The sequence below is a fragment of the Lissotriton vulgaris genome, chromosome 4_1 (genome assembly GCF_964263255.1).
Source record: "Lissotriton vulgaris chromosome 4_1, aLisVul1.2, whole genome shotgun sequence".
Taxonomy (NCBI): domain Eukaryota; kingdom Metazoa; phylum Chordata; class Amphibia; order Caudata; family Salamandridae; genus Lissotriton; species Lissotriton vulgaris.
Genome location: NC_141691.1, coordinates 595,876,586 through 595,894,516, shown reverse-complemented (window position 1 = coordinate 595,894,516; position 17,931 = coordinate 595,876,586). Strand labels below are relative to the sequence as shown.

The 17,931-nt window shown below is 47.2% G+C and overlaps 1 protein-coding gene across 2 annotated transcripts in view; it reads left to right on the top strand.

Moving 5' to 3' along the window:
- Positions 1-17,931, top strand: part of DPY19L1 (dpy-19 like C-mannosyltransferase 1) — a 477,954-nt gene that overhangs the window by 154,622 nt on the left and 305,401 nt on the right. The gene's annotated exons all lie outside the window — the stretch shown is intronic.

Genomic DNA, 17,931 nt, shown 5'->3' with positions numbered 1-17,931 from the left:
TACTGTTCTTGATGTAACAGAAATATGTATATATATATATATATATATATATATATATATATATATATATATATATATATATATATATATATACATTGACATAAAGTATAAATGTTTAAAGAGAAATATTAAGCATTCCCTCAATATGATGGCATGTTCTATATTGATCAGTGTTTGTTGCTGATTTAGAATGCGACAACTGTATTAAACAACGGCAGTTCAGAGCAAGGGCAGCCAATCATGGAGCCTCTTCCAGAAGCTCCATGGGTCCATGGTAAAGCCAACAAAAATGATTTAGGACTGGCTGCCTTATTTTGGTCGACTTGACCACTACCCCCTTTGTGTAAGACAGGCATGGGAATCATCAATGTCTTCCCATGCAAGTTTTCTTAATGTGGTGGAAGCAATGCCAGTAGCATAGGGATACTTGTAGTGTCGTTATGGAAATGTGTTTGTAGTTTGAGTGTACTTTTGTCGTATCCGCATTTGTTAATGATTGTTCTTCTGTGCTGCTTGAAAATGGTAGAAGTCCCTTCAGAGTTATTCTTCTGAGCTATGGAAGCTGCCTCAAGGAACAAAGACTTGCCTCAGTCATGCGAATCTCTGAATGTGGCTGGATCTTCCTCTGGAGATGCGGTGTACATTTGCCCATTGCTTCTCAACACCGTTGCTTGATACTTCCCTGTGCCATATTTGACAAAGAACTTCTGCCTACATTAACATCAACTATTTATTTTGCTTTACGTCACTTGCGGAAGGTAACAAGAAACGGCAAAGCCGATAGGTCTTGCATTGGAGACCTATTAGCTCTGCTAAGTCTTTTTTTCTTTTTGTGCAGTATGAAAGGAGTTGCTTACAGCAAACACAAAAGCTTTGTCTGGAAAGTACATTTGAAAGAAGAGGCTAACAGGGCTATGCCTAGGAAATGGTTTGCAAAGCAATACGATAAACAGTGTTCTGGTTTGTTAGAAATTGCATATCTGGTTGGCTAATGCTTGCGCTAAAGCCAGGCAGAGACCACCACTCTAGTCAGGACAAGGGAGTTACACACCAAGATAACCCCTGCTCACCCCCTTGGTAGCTTGGCACGAGCAGTAAGGCTTATCTCGGAGGCAATGTGTAAAGTGTTTGCTCAACACACACACACAGCAGCAACACACTAGGCCCACTACAAAAAGGAAATCCACACAAGGTTATATATCAGCATAGCCTTTGTATTACCATAAAACACATTAGATCATAATCACACATATACACTGTGCCAACTGCCACTGGGCAGTATTTACAGGGGAATTTTTTTACACAGGACAGGGCCACGTGGGCCACTGGCAGAATCAACACTTAGTAGAAATAGTAGATGTAGAACCTAGAATAACTGTAGCACAAAATAACAATTGTAGAACACAACCAGTAACAACTGGTAAAAGGTAGGAACACACTACGCAATACTAATCACCTTAGGCATAGGTCACTCAGTGAAACATAAACTGACTTAGCATAAACCATACAAGGCAAAACTACCTCCTAATCATAAAACAGTTAGAGGTATCACAGGCAAAAAGGCATTGCACATTACGCATAAATCACATTAGGCAATTATCATCATAAACACAGTAGGCAATCACCTTGCGCAAGAATCCCAGAAGTTAGTGACCCCAGGCCAACTAGCCTTCCTTGGGGCTCAAATGCCCTTTGTCCAAAATAGTCAGGGCGCGCTGCCTAGGCAGCCAAAGCAAAGATGCGCAAGAGAAAAAGCCTAAACGTGGCAGCTGCCCACTAATTGCTGGGCAGCTGTAAAATAAGCCCTGGCACCACTGTGCCCTCTGAGCCCCTCCCCGGGCAGACCCATCCTGGCTCCTGGAGCCAAGCACACCAGCCAGCCCCTGGCGCTCACAAGCCAGACAGGCAATTCACATTCACCGCACCCAGACATGCCAACTTCTAGAAGTGGCACTTCTACACTAGCCATATTAAATCTGCACACACCGTCACACAGCATTTAATCTCACGAGTTCGCACATACCAAACTTGCCCCTGCACTCCTCTCACATCAGGAACTACCATGGACACACATCTTCCCCATGCATTCCTTTGGGAGGGCATGCCAATCTCACCACGCGCACTCAGACTGCGCACACACTTTACACTGGGACACAGTGCTAAAGTGCGCAGAAGCCCAAAACAACTAACATCAGATCACATTTAAAAGCAAAAAGTTTAGGGGTGAACCTGCCAAAAGGGCCAAGTCCAACACAACCCCCTTCCAGCCAAAACGCAGGGCAGACTAATCACCACGGTGATGGGCTTCCCTGCTTTGGGCAACAGAACACGGACGCGGACCGCAACTGCAGAAACCCCATTCTATTCTACGCCACGGTGAACCCATGTGGTTCCTTCCGAAAAAGCTGTACGGAGCAACTGGGCTACCCCACTGGTACTCCCAAGCTGTCCGTGGCCCAGACCAGACCCTAGGCCACCCAGATGCCACTGGCCCTTGCCCATTCGCAGAGCGGGGGTAGTAAACCCTGGCACATAGTAGCCATTCTCCACTCTTCCTCTCTTTAGGACAGTTCTAGACTGCCACTGATCGTCCTGCCTAGGGTCTGAACCCTCAGGCTGACCAGAAGTCACGGGTGAGGCTCTTCTTCCCCTACCTCTCCTTCTAGGGTTCCGCCCTCTCCTCCTTTGAGAGGTATCCGTAAAACACCACTCTCCCACCAGTTCAGGACCTCTCTCCCATAACTGGTCTCCCAACCTAGGGATTAACCAATCAGGTGGCGCCGGGGTCAGAGGCGAGGACTCCCTCCCTCTGCACCCCCTTCCAGAGTTCTGCACCCTCCCAACTGGAGCGGTACCCCTGGAAGATGAACTGGTTAGGACACTGGTTACAGACGTCCTTCCCTCCAGGTCAGACAGATCCTGAATTTGGACTCCCAACCTTAGGACTAAACCCTTAGGCGGAATACCTGCCTGGCACTCCAGGACTTCTGGGGACTCACACACTATTCCCCCCTGAGGTTAACACATGACTCATATGTTGTGTGATCGTCTGTCTGGTGCAGATATCCTGTCCCCTGTCCACTTGACAGTGCACGAAGATCCCCCAGAACAGAAGTGGTGTCACCATGGTCACTCCAAGGGGACTCCGCCCAACTGGCTGGTCCCTGACCCACTGGTTCCTCCAGTGGGGAACACATCCCCCATTCACCCCTCACTTTGGACGTCTGTGCCCTCCCAACAGGAGTGGCACTGCCAGACACTAGAACCAATGGAGCACTATTTACAGATGCTCCAGGTCCTGTAGACACTAGGAGATCCTCCTCAAATGGACTAACAGGACAGCCTAGGTCCCCAACCTGGTGTTCCCTGAAGAAACCATCCAGGTTCTGAGACTGGGTTTCGTTCACCTGGGAACACTCAGTTCCACACTCACTCTTACTCCACTGAGACAGGACGTTAGGTCCTACACCCCTCTTGCTACACTAGGACCTAGCTGGGCTACTCTGAACCTCTTCCACCACTCTGAGCTGGAAGATACCTGAACCACTACTTTTGGGATCACTCACCAATGCCGCTTCAGAACCTCTGACACTTTCCCATTGGTCTGCTTCCTGTGAAAGCTCCAAAGGACAAAAGGAGTCGCACCTCAACAGGTGCTGGCGCAACCCCGGCCAACAACGACTGAGCAACTGCTCTTTGAGAAACATATTCACTACTCCCTCCACCTCCTGGTCCGGGTTAAACGCCAGCCAATCAACCAGTGCATCCGAACAGTCATCCACAAAATGCCCCTAAGACTGGTGAGACAGTTTGCTACGGTCCCTAAACTTCGACCTGTACTCCTCCTCTTGGGAACAAGGTACCATACATGGGGAACTGGGAATGGCACTTTCTGCAATGGACTCTGTATTGCTGCCACCACTGGACTCCAACCTCCACGGGGAATCCAGAAAACTACAACCGCACTCAGGGGATAAACTACCCTCCCAAGCTAATTTCTCTCTGGCAAAGGCCTTCTCAGCCTCCGCCATCCTCTCCTGCGCTAAGACCCTCTCAGTTTTTAGCTTATTCTTCTCCATACCCAGCTGCGCTATCTCCTGGGCATGCTGTAACCTGAGCTTTTCCAAAGCCAGCTGGTACTCCCTTTCTTCCCTCCTATCTACCCACTCCTCTGGGGACAGGGAAAGGGATGGGCCGCTGCCCCCGACACTGGACCCAGCAAGGGACTCCCTATCTATGGGGTTCTCACTATCTACTGTTGTCCAAGTCCTGTCATTTTCTTCCTCCTCTTCAGGGCTCCCCTCAGACCCACCACCCTCATGGCGTGCGGCCCGGGCCCTCTCCTTCTCACTGCGCTCATGTTCCCATTCATCCTTCTGCCATTGGATTAGGTTATCCCTAAGCTTGGACTGGGTGTCTGACCCACTCACTGCTATGTCTCTCTCTTCACAGAACTCTACCAACTCATACACACTGTATCTAAACAGACCACAGAAATTAAAAGCAGATTTTGGCAGGACGCTCAGAGACACGTGCAACAGAGGGGACCTAACTGTCTGAACTGAAGCAATAGTACACAATCTAAAAATGAAACTCAAAAACAATAATCCCCAAACATGTGATTATCTAAATGCAGAGTTTGTAGTACAACCAGTTGTCGCTGTGGTATTGTGCAAACACAAGTCCTAATCCTTACCGCTGACTTCCAGTGTTAGAAATTGGATCTCTGGTTGGCTAAGGCTTGCGCCAAAGCCAGGCAGAGACCACCACTCTAGTCAGGGCAAAGGAGTTACACGCCAAGATAACCCCTGCTCACCCCCTTGATGGCTTGGCACGAGCAGTAAGGCTTTTCCCGGAGGCAATGTGCAAAGCGTTTGCCCAACACACACACACAGCAACAACACACTAGGCACACAACAAAAAGGAACTTCACACAAGGTTATATATCAAAATAGCCTTTGTATTACCATAAAACACATTAGATTATAATCACACATATACACTGTGCCAACTGCCACTGGGCAGTATTTACAGGGGATTTTCTTTTACACAGGACAGGGCCACGTGGGCCACTGGCAGAATCAACACTTAGTAGAAATAGTAGATGTAGAACCTAGAATAACTATAGCACAAAATAACAATTGTAGAGCACAACCAGTAACAACTGGTAAAAGGTAGGAACACACTACGCCAGCGTTGCCCAAACTGTGGTCCGCGAACCCCCAGGGGTCCGTGAGACATTCCCAGGGGGTCCGCAGGACTCTAATGCCTATCGTCGTAGTGAAAAATGGAACGCCCATGCGTCCTCACAGCACACAAGAGCTGTGAATGTTAGCGCAGGGGCGGCGAGACCACATTAATACAATCGGGAGGCGGGGGCAGCGACTGGGCAGTCAGGGGGGCGGGGTCGCAGCGGGCACAGCGGCTGGGGAAACGAGTGGAACAGAAGGCAAAAGGGGCACAAAACAAGGAAAAACGAATGGCGCAGAAGGGCACAAAAAAACGAGTGGAATAGAGGGCAGAAGGCACAACAAACGAGGGAAAAACGAGTGGAACAGAGGGCAGAAAGGCACAAAAAACGAGTGGAACAGAGGGCAGAAAGGCACAAAAAACAAGGGAAAACAAGTGGAACAGAGGGCAGAAAGGCACAAAAAACGAGTGGAACAGAGGGCAGAAAGACACAAAAAAACGAGGAAAAAACGAGTGGAACAGAAGGCTAAAGGGGCACAAAAATGAGGGAAAAAACGAGTGGCACAGAGGGCAGACGGGCACAAAAAACGAGTGGCACAGAGGCAAAATACAGAATACAGAAATATAGGGGCTGCTGAACAGAAGGCAGAACTGGCAGAGAGGCACGGAGGCAGCGAGGAGAACAGAAGGGAAAACCGGGCAGAGACACGGGGCAGCGAGGGGTACAGAAGGAAAGACCGGGCAGAGAGAACACGGGGATGGCGAGGGGAACAGAGGGAAGAAAAAAGGGCACGGACCACGTACAGGCAGCAGGGGAAGACAGACAACAGCAGTCACAGATACAACAATGAAAATACAGGCATTACAATAATAGCAATAACGCGTTGAAAGGCACATGTGTATAGGTTACTGTTACTTGGCAGGCAGGTAAAAATAGATGCAGCCAGGATCAGAAGTAGGATTTTCGTGCTACTGTCTGATTGCTCACTTTCCACAAGCCCTTGGGTGAATTATGTGTGCTGTCCAGCTTTCATATTCAGACATATCAAGCTCTTATTCTGTGTAGCCTTTGCAGTTTGTTGTTGGCAAGGGACGGGGCAGTGGGCATCCTAACAGGAGAGGGTCATGTCAGGTGCCACTCTCAGGCCTCTCTGAAATATGTCTTAACGGCACTGCTCACCACTTGGAGGTAAAATGTTGTTCTGCTGTCTGTGACTAAAGATTATGTCTAACAGGGGTTTATGGTAATTGGCATAGCATTGTTCCATGATCTCGCTGAAACAATATGCCTCCTGTGCAGATACCTTCCTGCCATCTCTTGCACTTCCATGATGAACTCCTAATGTAGACCTTGAATTTGCTCTGTACACTGGACTCATCACTTTGTGCACTATCTTGTTAGAATGTTCACAATATTCGTTGCTCCTTGGGGTATCTCTTTATTATAAAATCATTCAACCTGTTGCTGTAAGGAAGGGTCACCGCTCCAAGGGTCTGGGTTGAGAATGTAGAGGTGCTGCTATGGCTGAGAGCAGGAGACCTGTACCACTAAATAATACACTCCTGTATGCATACATGTCCATGCCAATAGACCCAATTCAGGCTGTCTCCCTCTTGAAATTGCCTCTGCTTCAAAAGGTGTTTTTAAAAAGAAATGTCTCTCTTTACCACATGGGACCCCGCTTCGCTTACAGCTTGATGCTGCCTATTTCCCTTTGCCCGGTCCGCCTTCCTGGGACTGCGCAGGGACGCCTGTGAGACTCTGTACAGCTTCCTCCCGCCCGGGAGAAGCGGAAGTGGAGCGCGCGAGGTTCCTCTCTGGTCTCAGCCGGCCCCGCCCACCGTCAGGGAGCTTCCGGGCCGCGGCGGTGATTCCAGATGGCTTTTATTTTCAGCAATGCGGGGTAGGCTCCCGCTTTCTATAGAACGTCTCTGGTGGGGTGGGCACCCGCTAGGGGTATAAAACGCTGCACAAGGTCCCTGGTGGGGTGGGCACCCGCTAGGGGTATAAACAATTGCAAATCTGCAGGGTGGGCACCCGTAAAATAAGTAATAAAGCAGCAATTATGCGGGGTGGGCACCCGCGCCGAAATCAGTCGGATGGCACGGGAATCTCCATGCCGGGGATTCCCCCAAGCAGATGATCGCAGCTCGGAGCTGCTGCCCACAAGGACGTTGCTCCTCAGGACAAACAAAGCACCCTCTTTTTAGTATGAGAAATAAAGCGCTCCCAGGCGCTACACCAAAATGTCCAAGGGAAGTCCTTCAGAGTGCAGGGGTGGGGCAAGGGCTCGGCCCAGGGGCCAGCTCACAGGGCCCTCCAGCAGGGAGGCAGTCCCCAGTGGCGGTCCTCTTGGCGCCCAGCAGTAGCAGGCCACCCCTCAAGTTAGGAGCAAGAGAGAACACTTTTCATGGGGTCACAACCCCTTCATATACACAAATGCCCTTTGTCTCAAGGGTGCAGGGCAAGGGAAAAACCAGATGCAACTCGCCCTGGAGCACTTTGTTTCGCTCAGCCCCTCTCCCTATTCACAGGACAGGCCGGGGACATCGGACGCACCACAGGGGGGGAGACAGCATTGTGTAGGGAAAGCACAGCCCTATTCAGGTCCCAGGTGCAACTCCTCCCTCCATCTACATGCAGATCTCCCTATTCACCACCAGACAGACCCATCCTCGCTCCTGGAGCCAAGCACACAGCCAGCCCCTGTCACTCACAAGCCAGACAGGCGATTCACATTCACTGCACCCAGACATGCCAACTTCTAGAAGTGGCACTTCTACACTAGCCATATTAACTCTGCGCACACCGTCGCGCAGCATTTAATCTCACGAGTTCGCACATACCAAACTCACCCCAGCATTCCTCTCACATCAGGAACTACCAAGGACACACATCTCCCCCATGCATTGCTACAGCAGGGCAAGCCAATCTCGCCACGCGCACTCAGACTGTCGCGTTCTAATCTAGGACCCTGATCGATACTGTGACCTTATGCCCCTATACGGCTATAATCCCTTTATACCCCTATATTGGCATAACCGATCAAATGCAATATTCAGAAACTCGTCTCTGGCCTCACACGAACAGAGTGACATTTCAGAATCGCTTCCTCTGCAACTTCCTTTGCAGCTCATTAGTGCAAATGACACAGCAGAAGCTACTATCTAAGATTCCTAGATTACACTCCGAGTTCTTCAACAAGATAAAAACTCAGCAACCTGGGAAAGCCCCGCTTGCTATGTTTTAATTAGTAATAGAACTCTAATGAGCACTGAGAGAAGATCACTTCCTAGTGACATCTTTATTGACGTCTTATGTCCAAAAACTTACGTCAAACAAGGCACCTTTCAGGTATAAATATTACCAACGTTGCCTTAAGCAAACGCTGTCTCGCTGAAGCTGATGATACCATCGCTGACTATCGCTACGGCTATTGCTGCTAACCAGCGAACTATGGTGTGGTGCACATAGGAGCTGAACAGCTGTCCCCCTGCAAGAGCCCAGCAGATGCAAGCTGCCCGCAGACGCTGCCCCTCCTCCTCCTCTTTGACGCGCTGAGAAAGACGCTGTCTTTTCTCCTGCCGAGAAAATCCAGCTCCGGCGTTTCCAGCCTACTCTTGCAAGTGACTGGGATATCGAGTCCTGAAGGAGATACAAGCCCTCCAACATTCTATTCCAGAGGTATGGTGTTGACTAAACCCTTAGAGAGAATTCTTGAAGCAAACCTTGGCAAAACCAACTTAACTAAAACTGCTACTTACTTACTCCCTCCCAAGTATTAGGCTTAGGTCAGGTACACTGGGGTAGGCGTAGTTAGAAGCACCAGTTGAGTACGTTACCTAAATGTATATATGAATGTATATATGTTTTATTCATTTTAAACCATTGTATGGCTAAGAAACCATATCAATGCTTTTACAGTATTATTTCGCAATACTCATTTTACTGTACGCACTTTTTATAATAACAAGTCTTGCAATTGTGGCAATTCATTTCTCTTGTATGAGAAGAAAGACTGTTCAATAAATAATACCTTTTATTGAAAACGCCTGTCTCTCTATTCTCTACTTATTGTGAAAGTAATCTGCACAACAACTGACTGAGTAAAATAACTGTCTATTGTTTCACTTGACTCTAGAGATTGACTCTTATCTGAGGAGCAAAGTTGTCATGTTGCACGGTTGTTGGAAAACTGAATCCCTTCTTGTCTGTGCCAGGGAAGCTGATCACTTCCTATTCAGTCAAGAAAGTTTCCAGTGACCTCTGAGCTAGTTGGTAACAAACCCAATTAAGTTTAGCATAGTCAGTAGAGGCCTGGAAGATCCGCACTTCTACGTCGATACTACTGTTTATGCTATTCCAATGCGCAGGGCCTATTGGGAAAATAGGAACTACACTACAAGACTGCTCACGCACTTTACACTGGGACACAGTGCTAAAGTGCGCAGAAGCCCAAAACAACAAACATCAGGTCACATTTAAAAGCAAAAAGTTTAGAGGTGAACCTGCGAAAAGGGCCAAGTCCAACATGGTTCCTTGTGAAAGGATTCTACAATGTTTTTGTTGCTACATGTCACCCACATCATGCAAATCAATTATTCAATGCAGCAAAAGAATCTATTATTGTTGCACATATTCAAGAGAAACCTGTATTTGACAAAGAAACATTTAAAGTGACACTACCTTAAAATTTCTAGACTATAAAGTTTACTTCTTTTTTTTTCTTAAATATGTTTATTGAAGATTTTTCCCCCTTTTTCTTTGCAGGGCACAGTACTAATATAAACAAGAGGGGAAAAAAAGCAATAAAACAACTTGTAACATATACAGAGCATAGCCCGAAGCAAAATAGTGCAAAACCCTATAAACACGGGTGATCACAGGAATTAATATACCAGAAATAATATAACTACCTATCATATGGCCATAAAGAAGAATACAATAAAAGAAAATATATGAGGGGATTGTAAAAGCAAGAAGAAACATACATACATACTGATTTCCTACCTTTCCTTCCAATTATGCAAGGGTTCCCATATTTGCAACCCTAAGCTTCTTCCCCTTTTACCCTTCCTTGCATATATCCTCCTCTCAAGGTTATAGACAGAGAGAAATCTAGCCAGCCATTGATGAAATGTAGGTGGTATTGGGTCATTTCATGCTGAGGCGACACAAAGTCGTAACACTGCCATCGCCAAAAATATAAAATAGTTAGCTATACCCTCCCCATCTACTCCTAAGATGATCCTGGATGGTGTAAGAGTAGTACAGATTAGTGATCTCCCTAAAAAAGATTCTATAGCCTTCAGCAATAGCTGTAAGTTTAAACAGGTAGCAAAGATATGCACTATCCCAGCATCTGTGCTGTTACAGCGAGGGCAAGTAGTTACAGCTGTGCCCCCCCCCCCCCCCATTGCGCAATCTTAGCAGGCATGTAGTATGAGCATATTGTTTCATAATGCTGGGCCTGGAGTGCAGCAGAACACAGAATATTCCTTCCCAGTTCTAATGAGAGATGGAAGCAGTCCTGTCCTACCCCACGTTTCTCTACCCCTTTACTTTCATAGTTTCCTAAATCGTCCTCTCTACTTGCAATCAATTCTGTGTATACTCTTTTAATCATGCAGCATTCTCTGCCTTCTATAACTTCCATTATTGCATTTTTACCGAACCTCGCTGGGCCCCCTTTTTTAGACATCAAAAAGCTCCTGATTTGTAAATATTTGTAAAAACTATTCGTGTCAACACCGTACAACTGCTGGATATCAGAGAATTGGCACATTCCATACAAGCCCACCAGATCCCCAACACCCCACGCCGCCCCCAATCTGTAAAGAAAGAATCTGCAAAGATTGCCGCAGGGAGGGAATTGATTCCATTCAACCGAGTGTATGCATTGTATCTCCCAAGGCCGCTCTTCTTCCTGAATGATGAACGTATCTTATATGCGGCCATCAGGGTCTTGAACTGGATTCTCTTAAAATAGCTAGGGTCTGTATATTTCAGAAAGACATTCACTGCCTCTCCCCCTAACAATATTGAATATATAGTAATAGAACCTGAAGTGTCATCCGTCTCTGCTATACCTCCCCCATGAGCCCAGACATGTACTGCAAGGCTGCTGCCCAATGATACATTTTAAAGTCAGGGACAGCCCAACCATCTCGATCTCCGGGGAGTGCCATATATCGTAGGGCCCTTCTCATCCTTGCCATGTGCCCATATAAATCTATTTGTCAACTGCTCTAGGATACCGAACCATTTAGCCTCAAATACAAGTGGAATTGCCCGAAATCGGTATAAAAACTTTGGCAAAAGGATCATTTTAATGACATTAGCCCGTCCTACTATAGAAAGGTGAAGGTTATGGAGTCTATCAAGATCTTTTTTTGCCTTATTAATTATGGGCTTTATATACCTAGCCACTACCTTATCCAAGTCCGCTGATATATTAATCCCCAGATATACTCCAGATTCCACTACTCGGCTATCAGAACAAACCCCTTTATTATTTTTATTTATTTGTGTCTTAGGACCGTTAAGGGCATAACCAGATATTCGGCCAAACTTCACAACCTCACCCTCAACCCCCCTTATAGCCTCTGTAGGTCCTGGAGTGATAACTGCCACATAATCGGTGTATGCGAGTAGTTTACAATCGCCACCCATGGTCTTTATAAGCAAGATCCTCTCATTTGCTTCAAATCTACGAAGCAGGGGGTCTATATACAGCGCAAAGAGCAGTGGGGAACACGGACACCCCTACCTTGTACCTCGCTTGATTTCTAGAGTCTTCGTGTATTCAGTATTCACACGAACACGCGCTGTGGGAGACAGATATAACGCCTGAATAGCCTGTATGCAGCCATCTTCAAAACCCCGCATTTTTTTATTGAAGACCAGAGATAGTCCCAGGAAAACCCAATCAAATGCTTTCTCAGCATCCAGCAACATAACAGACATCGGGTCTCCTGGAACCTCTGTGGCATCAAATAAGGTGATGAGTCTACGAATGAGTTGGGTCGCCCTTTTTCCTGGGATCAATTTGTGTTGTGATGCGCTAACCAGAGTAACTATCACCTTTGAAAGCCTAGAGGCCAAAGCTTTGGAAAAAATCTTTGCATTGGCGTTCATCAATTTTATTGGCCTATAAGACCCAGGATCTGCCGGAGGCTTCCCTTTTTTAGGATAATAACAATATCTGCTCCAGCCCAAGTCTTCGGAATAGAGCTCCCCCTCTGGGCCTGTTTCAATGTGCCAATCAGATCCATAGAGATTTCATCCTGAAAAGTTTTATAAAACTCAATGGGTATCTGGTCTGGACCTGTGGCCTTACCTGACGGTAAACCAGCCAGGGCAGCCATGATCTCTTCCGCCACCAGAGGTGAGTCAAGCCCTTCTCTATTCTCCTGCCAGATATATGGGGGAGGAATATCTATGAGGTAAGCTTGGGGTCTTTTGGTTGTTCTTCATTATATAATTTGGTATAGACCTGTCTGAATACCTCACAAATCCCGCTTGAGTCCATAATCATATGTCCAGAACTGTCTATAATCCCTTTGATCTCAGCAATAGCTACTTTTTGCCTTGTTCGAACTGCTAACGTGTGACCCACCCGTTCGCTAAATTCATAGCAGTGCTCCTTCTTTGCTAAATAAGTGGCTGCCACCTTGCTAGCAATATTCTCCTCTGCCTCAGCCTTTGCCCTCGCCACCTTGATAAGTACCTCTTCTAAACGTGCACCTACAGTTGAGAGCGCCACTGGCTCCTCCTCAGCCTCCACCAAAGTCTTAGTCAGTTCTATTGCCTTTGCCTGCTCCTGTCTTTGTCTAAATAAACTAAAACTTAGTTTCACCGCGGGCACCTGCCTTGAAGGCATCCCAGGTGAATCCTGAGGTGGTACTACCCCTATTAATGTCCCAGTTCCCTTTAATCCAGTTTGTAATGTGCTGCACATAGCTACTGTCCTTTAGTAATCCACGCTTAAAAGTCCACGTGCGCATAGGTCTAGTTCTTTTTGCATTGTCTAAGGAGAAAACTAAAGGATTGTGATCTGAAACGATCCGAGGCAGTTTTTCAATCTGGGAGTTTACTGTCAAATTGTTAGAAGCCATAAAATAATCTAACCTATCGCAAACTTTGTGGGAGACGAATAATAGATGGTCCCAACATCACGGGGCTTTAGTTTAGTCCATACATCTACTAATGCGTTCTTTCTTGTATGACTTGGAATCGCCCGACATACCTTCTTCTTCCGCCCCTGGTATTTCTCTTTTGGCTCCAAACTGAGTCCTCCTACACCATTGATATTAAAGTCACCACAGAGAATCACATGAGGCCTATGCTGCTAGCTCTAAATCTAGAAAAGAAAATATCTCCGGGTCATCCTCAGTAGAGCGGTAAACTGATCCCAGAGTGACCCAAACCTCATTAATCATACATTCTATTAAAACCCACCTATCCCATTGATCTTCAAGGTTCTTCTTAACTGGGACATCCTTATATTTGGACAGTATTGCCACTCCTCTAGTTTTAGTCCCCTGCTTTGAATGAGCAAGTACATAATATCCTAGTTGCTCCAGCAAGAACCCCTTGTTTCCTTAAATGTGTGTCTCCTGTAAGCAAATAAAGTCCGCCCGTGAGGCTCTTAATAACGCTGAAACTCGTTGCCTCTTAAGCTTCTCATTCAAACCACACACGTTAATTGTAACTATTCGTGTATACATTAGAATACATCTGGTGGTTGTCCTAACCAGTCATCCAATCCAACAGTGATCAAGTTTCTGCTATTGTATTCAAGGCCTTCAGAGTCCCCTGCTACCTCTGTGGTGCGTTCCTCGGTATGTCATGCCTATGTTCCTAAGAGTGTCCTGTTGTGCTGTGCCCTGCCATCTTCACCCACCCCACTCCCCCCTCCCTCAGAAGCCCCCCCTTTATGGGCAAATAGGTCAACCATGACCTATGTGCGGCAGCTGTATTGCCCGCAGGAAGTCGCACGACCTCTCCGTCCCTATTTATATATTCCAATCTGATGCCATTATGCTAATGCTCTAATCACAAACCCAATGCTATACTGGACCTGAGAGCTAGGACCATACCCTTATATCAATAATTCTTTGAATCAATTATCGCATTCCATAAGTAGCGCCTCTTTGAGCCGTCTTTTCTTTTAACTCAGTCAAGTATGCTTGGGCCTTTATCTCTGAAAAGAACATCCTAACTTGCCCACTCACCAGTACTTTTAGGCGAGACGGAAATAACAAAAAAAACTTGTGGCCCAAAGATTGAAAGGCCGGGATCATTTGCCTTAATCGCCACCTTCTCTCCACGGTTGCGTGGCAGAAATCTGGACGGGCAAAGAATGTCGTACCCCCAACAGACCGCTTTGCCTGCGGTCTAGCCTTGTCCATAATCTCCTGCCTCAGAAAGTAATTCCCTCCATAGACAAGAATAGCTCTGAGTTTGTCATTTGGTGCCGCACATATCCTTTCCTCTGGGTCAAAGGGAATCTATGTGCCCATTGGACCTCACTCTCCCAATTCCATGCTGATAACTCCGGAAAAGCACCCCTTAATAAAGAGACAACAAATGCACGGATATCTTGCCCCTCTGCCCCTTCCGCCACTCCCAAAAGTCTGATATTGTTCCGCCTTTGGTGATTCTCAAAATCTTCGAGCTTCCATTGCAGGTCTTCCACCAGTTTTTCCTGCGTCTCCTTAAACTTCTGCCATTTAGAAACATCGTCCTCGAGTTTCCCAGTCCATTCTTCCACCTGAGTGACTCTACCTGCCATATCCATGTACATTTTATTCATTTTTCTTAACGACCCTTGTATTTTATTAGACGCTGGTTTGGCCCTTCGTGTCTCTGCCCTGGCCTCGCTCTGCATTTGCTTAAGAGTGCTGAACAATAGGTCTATGGTAGGGGGCTGCAGTATAGCGGCGGTATGTTGCTGTGCATCTGATCCTCCACTTTCGTGGTACAATTGAGATGTTGCTGAATAGTCTCAATCGAGCTTTTTCACTACCTCCCCCTGCGTTGGACTCCCTCTCGGTTTTTGTTTGATCCGGGATCTTTCCTTCTGCTGTCTTGCCCCCAGAGTAGCTGATGCCCTCCGTACTGAGATACCTTCCTCAGTGGAAGGGTCGGTGTTAGAGTCCGAATCAGAGCCACCTGTCAGGGTTTCACAGCTAGATAATGAGGAGCCTGTGTCCTCATTAAGAGAAAAAAGCGGTCATCACTAGGAGAGCCAGGCTCTGAATCTGGGAGAGCTGCCTTCTGCAGATGCTTAGAGATAACAAATCCCACCGTTGGTGCTGGCGCCAGGGGTGCCATGTTCTGTTCTCCTCTGATGCGATTTATACCTTTTCCCCCTCCTTTCACAATGTCCAGCCATGGAGTAGTTACTCCCAGTCCCGATTGAGCATTCTGTAAAATGCAGCTACCACCATCAGTGCCCAGTGCAAAGTCATCTAAATCTACATCTTGCTTCCTCACTTGCAACCGTACCTGTACTGCCAGTAGTGCTGCGCATGGTGGAGCAGGGAGCTGCTGCCCCGTATCGGCTTCCGCATCGTCCTCTAAGTCCGGTTCAGGGTGATCTGCCTCCTTCTGCTGGCTGCCCCCGTGGTCCCCCACAGATGCTGCCTCAGTTACTTGTGCTGGGATTTCTTTCACGCTGTCCCTCATTTCGGCATCAGCATCGATATCCGGGATCCCCTGGATAGCTCTCCTGATCTCTACCTCTGGCGCCTGCAAGGGGACATCCTTCGCTCCGCCATCCGCCTTCTCCACACTCTGCTCGCGCTACCATTCCGAGGGATCGGAGCGGCAAGGAGTCTGCCTCACATCCGAAGGTCGACCAGCTCCATCTTAATTCGCCTCCAGTCCGCCCGAGGCAGTCACCGCGGGGAACACTTCGTACAGGGTAGGTTGCCAAAGTGTAGCGTTTTTGCTCTTTACGCCTCCAACCTGGCCACTCTTGGTACCTTTCTTAGGAGCGTTGATGAGTGCCTCCTTCTCTCCGGTGCTGTGCCTGGCTTGATCTTCGACCACACCCACGTTCTTAGCCGCTGCCAGTTTATTCACCACAGCTGCACCGTGTAGGCTGGGGGCCGACGCTGTCACAGGGGTTGACGCTGCGGTTTCCTTCTGCTCCTTCTGCTCTTTGAGTTTAGCCCCTCTCTGTGCCATCCTGGACGTCAGAAAGTTTGGGTTCTGAAGGAGGTAAGCCTTCAAAAGTTTCCCGACGGAAAAGTGAACCCGACGTGGAAATTCTTCTGTTTAGTTCTGGGGGTGGAGCGGTCTATTCAGTAGTCGTAATAACCAGTTTGATATACTCAGCATACTTCGGCATCAGCTTCTGCAATCATTCCACGGGGAGGAGAGGAGAGGCATGTGACTGCTCCCCTACGGCCCGTCAGCGGCCATCATGCCCCCACTATAAAGTTTACTTCCATTGAATTTAAATATCTCCAGCAAAACGTGGGTGTTTTCACAGCTTGAATTAGCATACTCAACGCTTCTGAATAGAAATATCACAAAATGAGATTTTGAAGGTCGTCCTATATGTAGCTCTTGATGGTAGTGCTATCTTTCCAACAACGCAAACACAATGTATGTATGGGCTGAATTAGGAGCCAGCTATAGAAGAGTGGGCTATAATACCTGAAGGTACGCAGAGACAGCAGAAAGGCTGCAACAGTGACCTCCAGAATACTTACATATATCTGAATAAGCCAAAGGTAAACCAGTCTGTTGGACACTGGGGAAATGCTGTAGATGATTCAGGAGATCCTGAGCTAGATGAGCACAGAAGAAGCATCTTCAAAGCAGGTGACATACGTTTAGCCATTTTCTGGAGTGATTTCCTTCCCCGGTGTCTGTTCAGGAAAGAGCCCTTACCATATACGCTTCCTAAAGACAGGCTGCTTTGTGGGTGGAAGGCTGTGTGGAGCGAGAGCAGTTGAATGACAAGTTAGAGAGAAATGGGGGGAGCTTAGAACAATCGATAAGAAGAGAATGTGGGAGCAAAAAGAGAGTAAGGCATGTGAAGAAGCAGGCACGAGTGAGTGAAAATAGGGACAGCATGAATGAGAGGAGGCAGATACTAAGGAAGAGTGGTGCAGTTTCTGCCACATCGCAATTTAGGCGTTTAGTCAGGTAGTGAGAAACTGATAACCACTAGGTGAAACTCAGCACTGCATTATACACACTGCAAGCTGTGTTGTAACATTGTCCTACGCTCTTCTTTCAGTACAGGAGTAGGTCCTTACAGCACAGTAAATTGCAAGTGCGCGACTGGTGCTTGTGCAGCACTGCATTTTTTTAGACTTTCACTATCGAGTTCACTCTGCCAAATCCTCGCACCACCTGACATACAATGTATCCCTCACAGAAAAACATGCACTCTCATGGAGGGTTTGAGGAAAAAGAAAAAAAAAGTTCTTGAGCATTAGGGGAAGAAATGAAGAAGCCAATCAGAGAGATGGTAAGGCGCTAGTGAGAGACAAAACAGGCGGGATTGGTTAAAGTAAACAGAGCCAGCAAATAGAGAATAGTAGTTGTTGAGTGACAAAATAGAAAGCCAATGGTACAAATGCATTCCTAGGTGAGCTTTAAGTACGTCCCCAGTATGTCTTTGCAACCAGACAGCTGCAATGTCTGGTAGACTTCGACCTAGATATGGACTTCAAGTCCACTCCAGTGCTTACAGCCATGCTATCTTTCTTCTCACC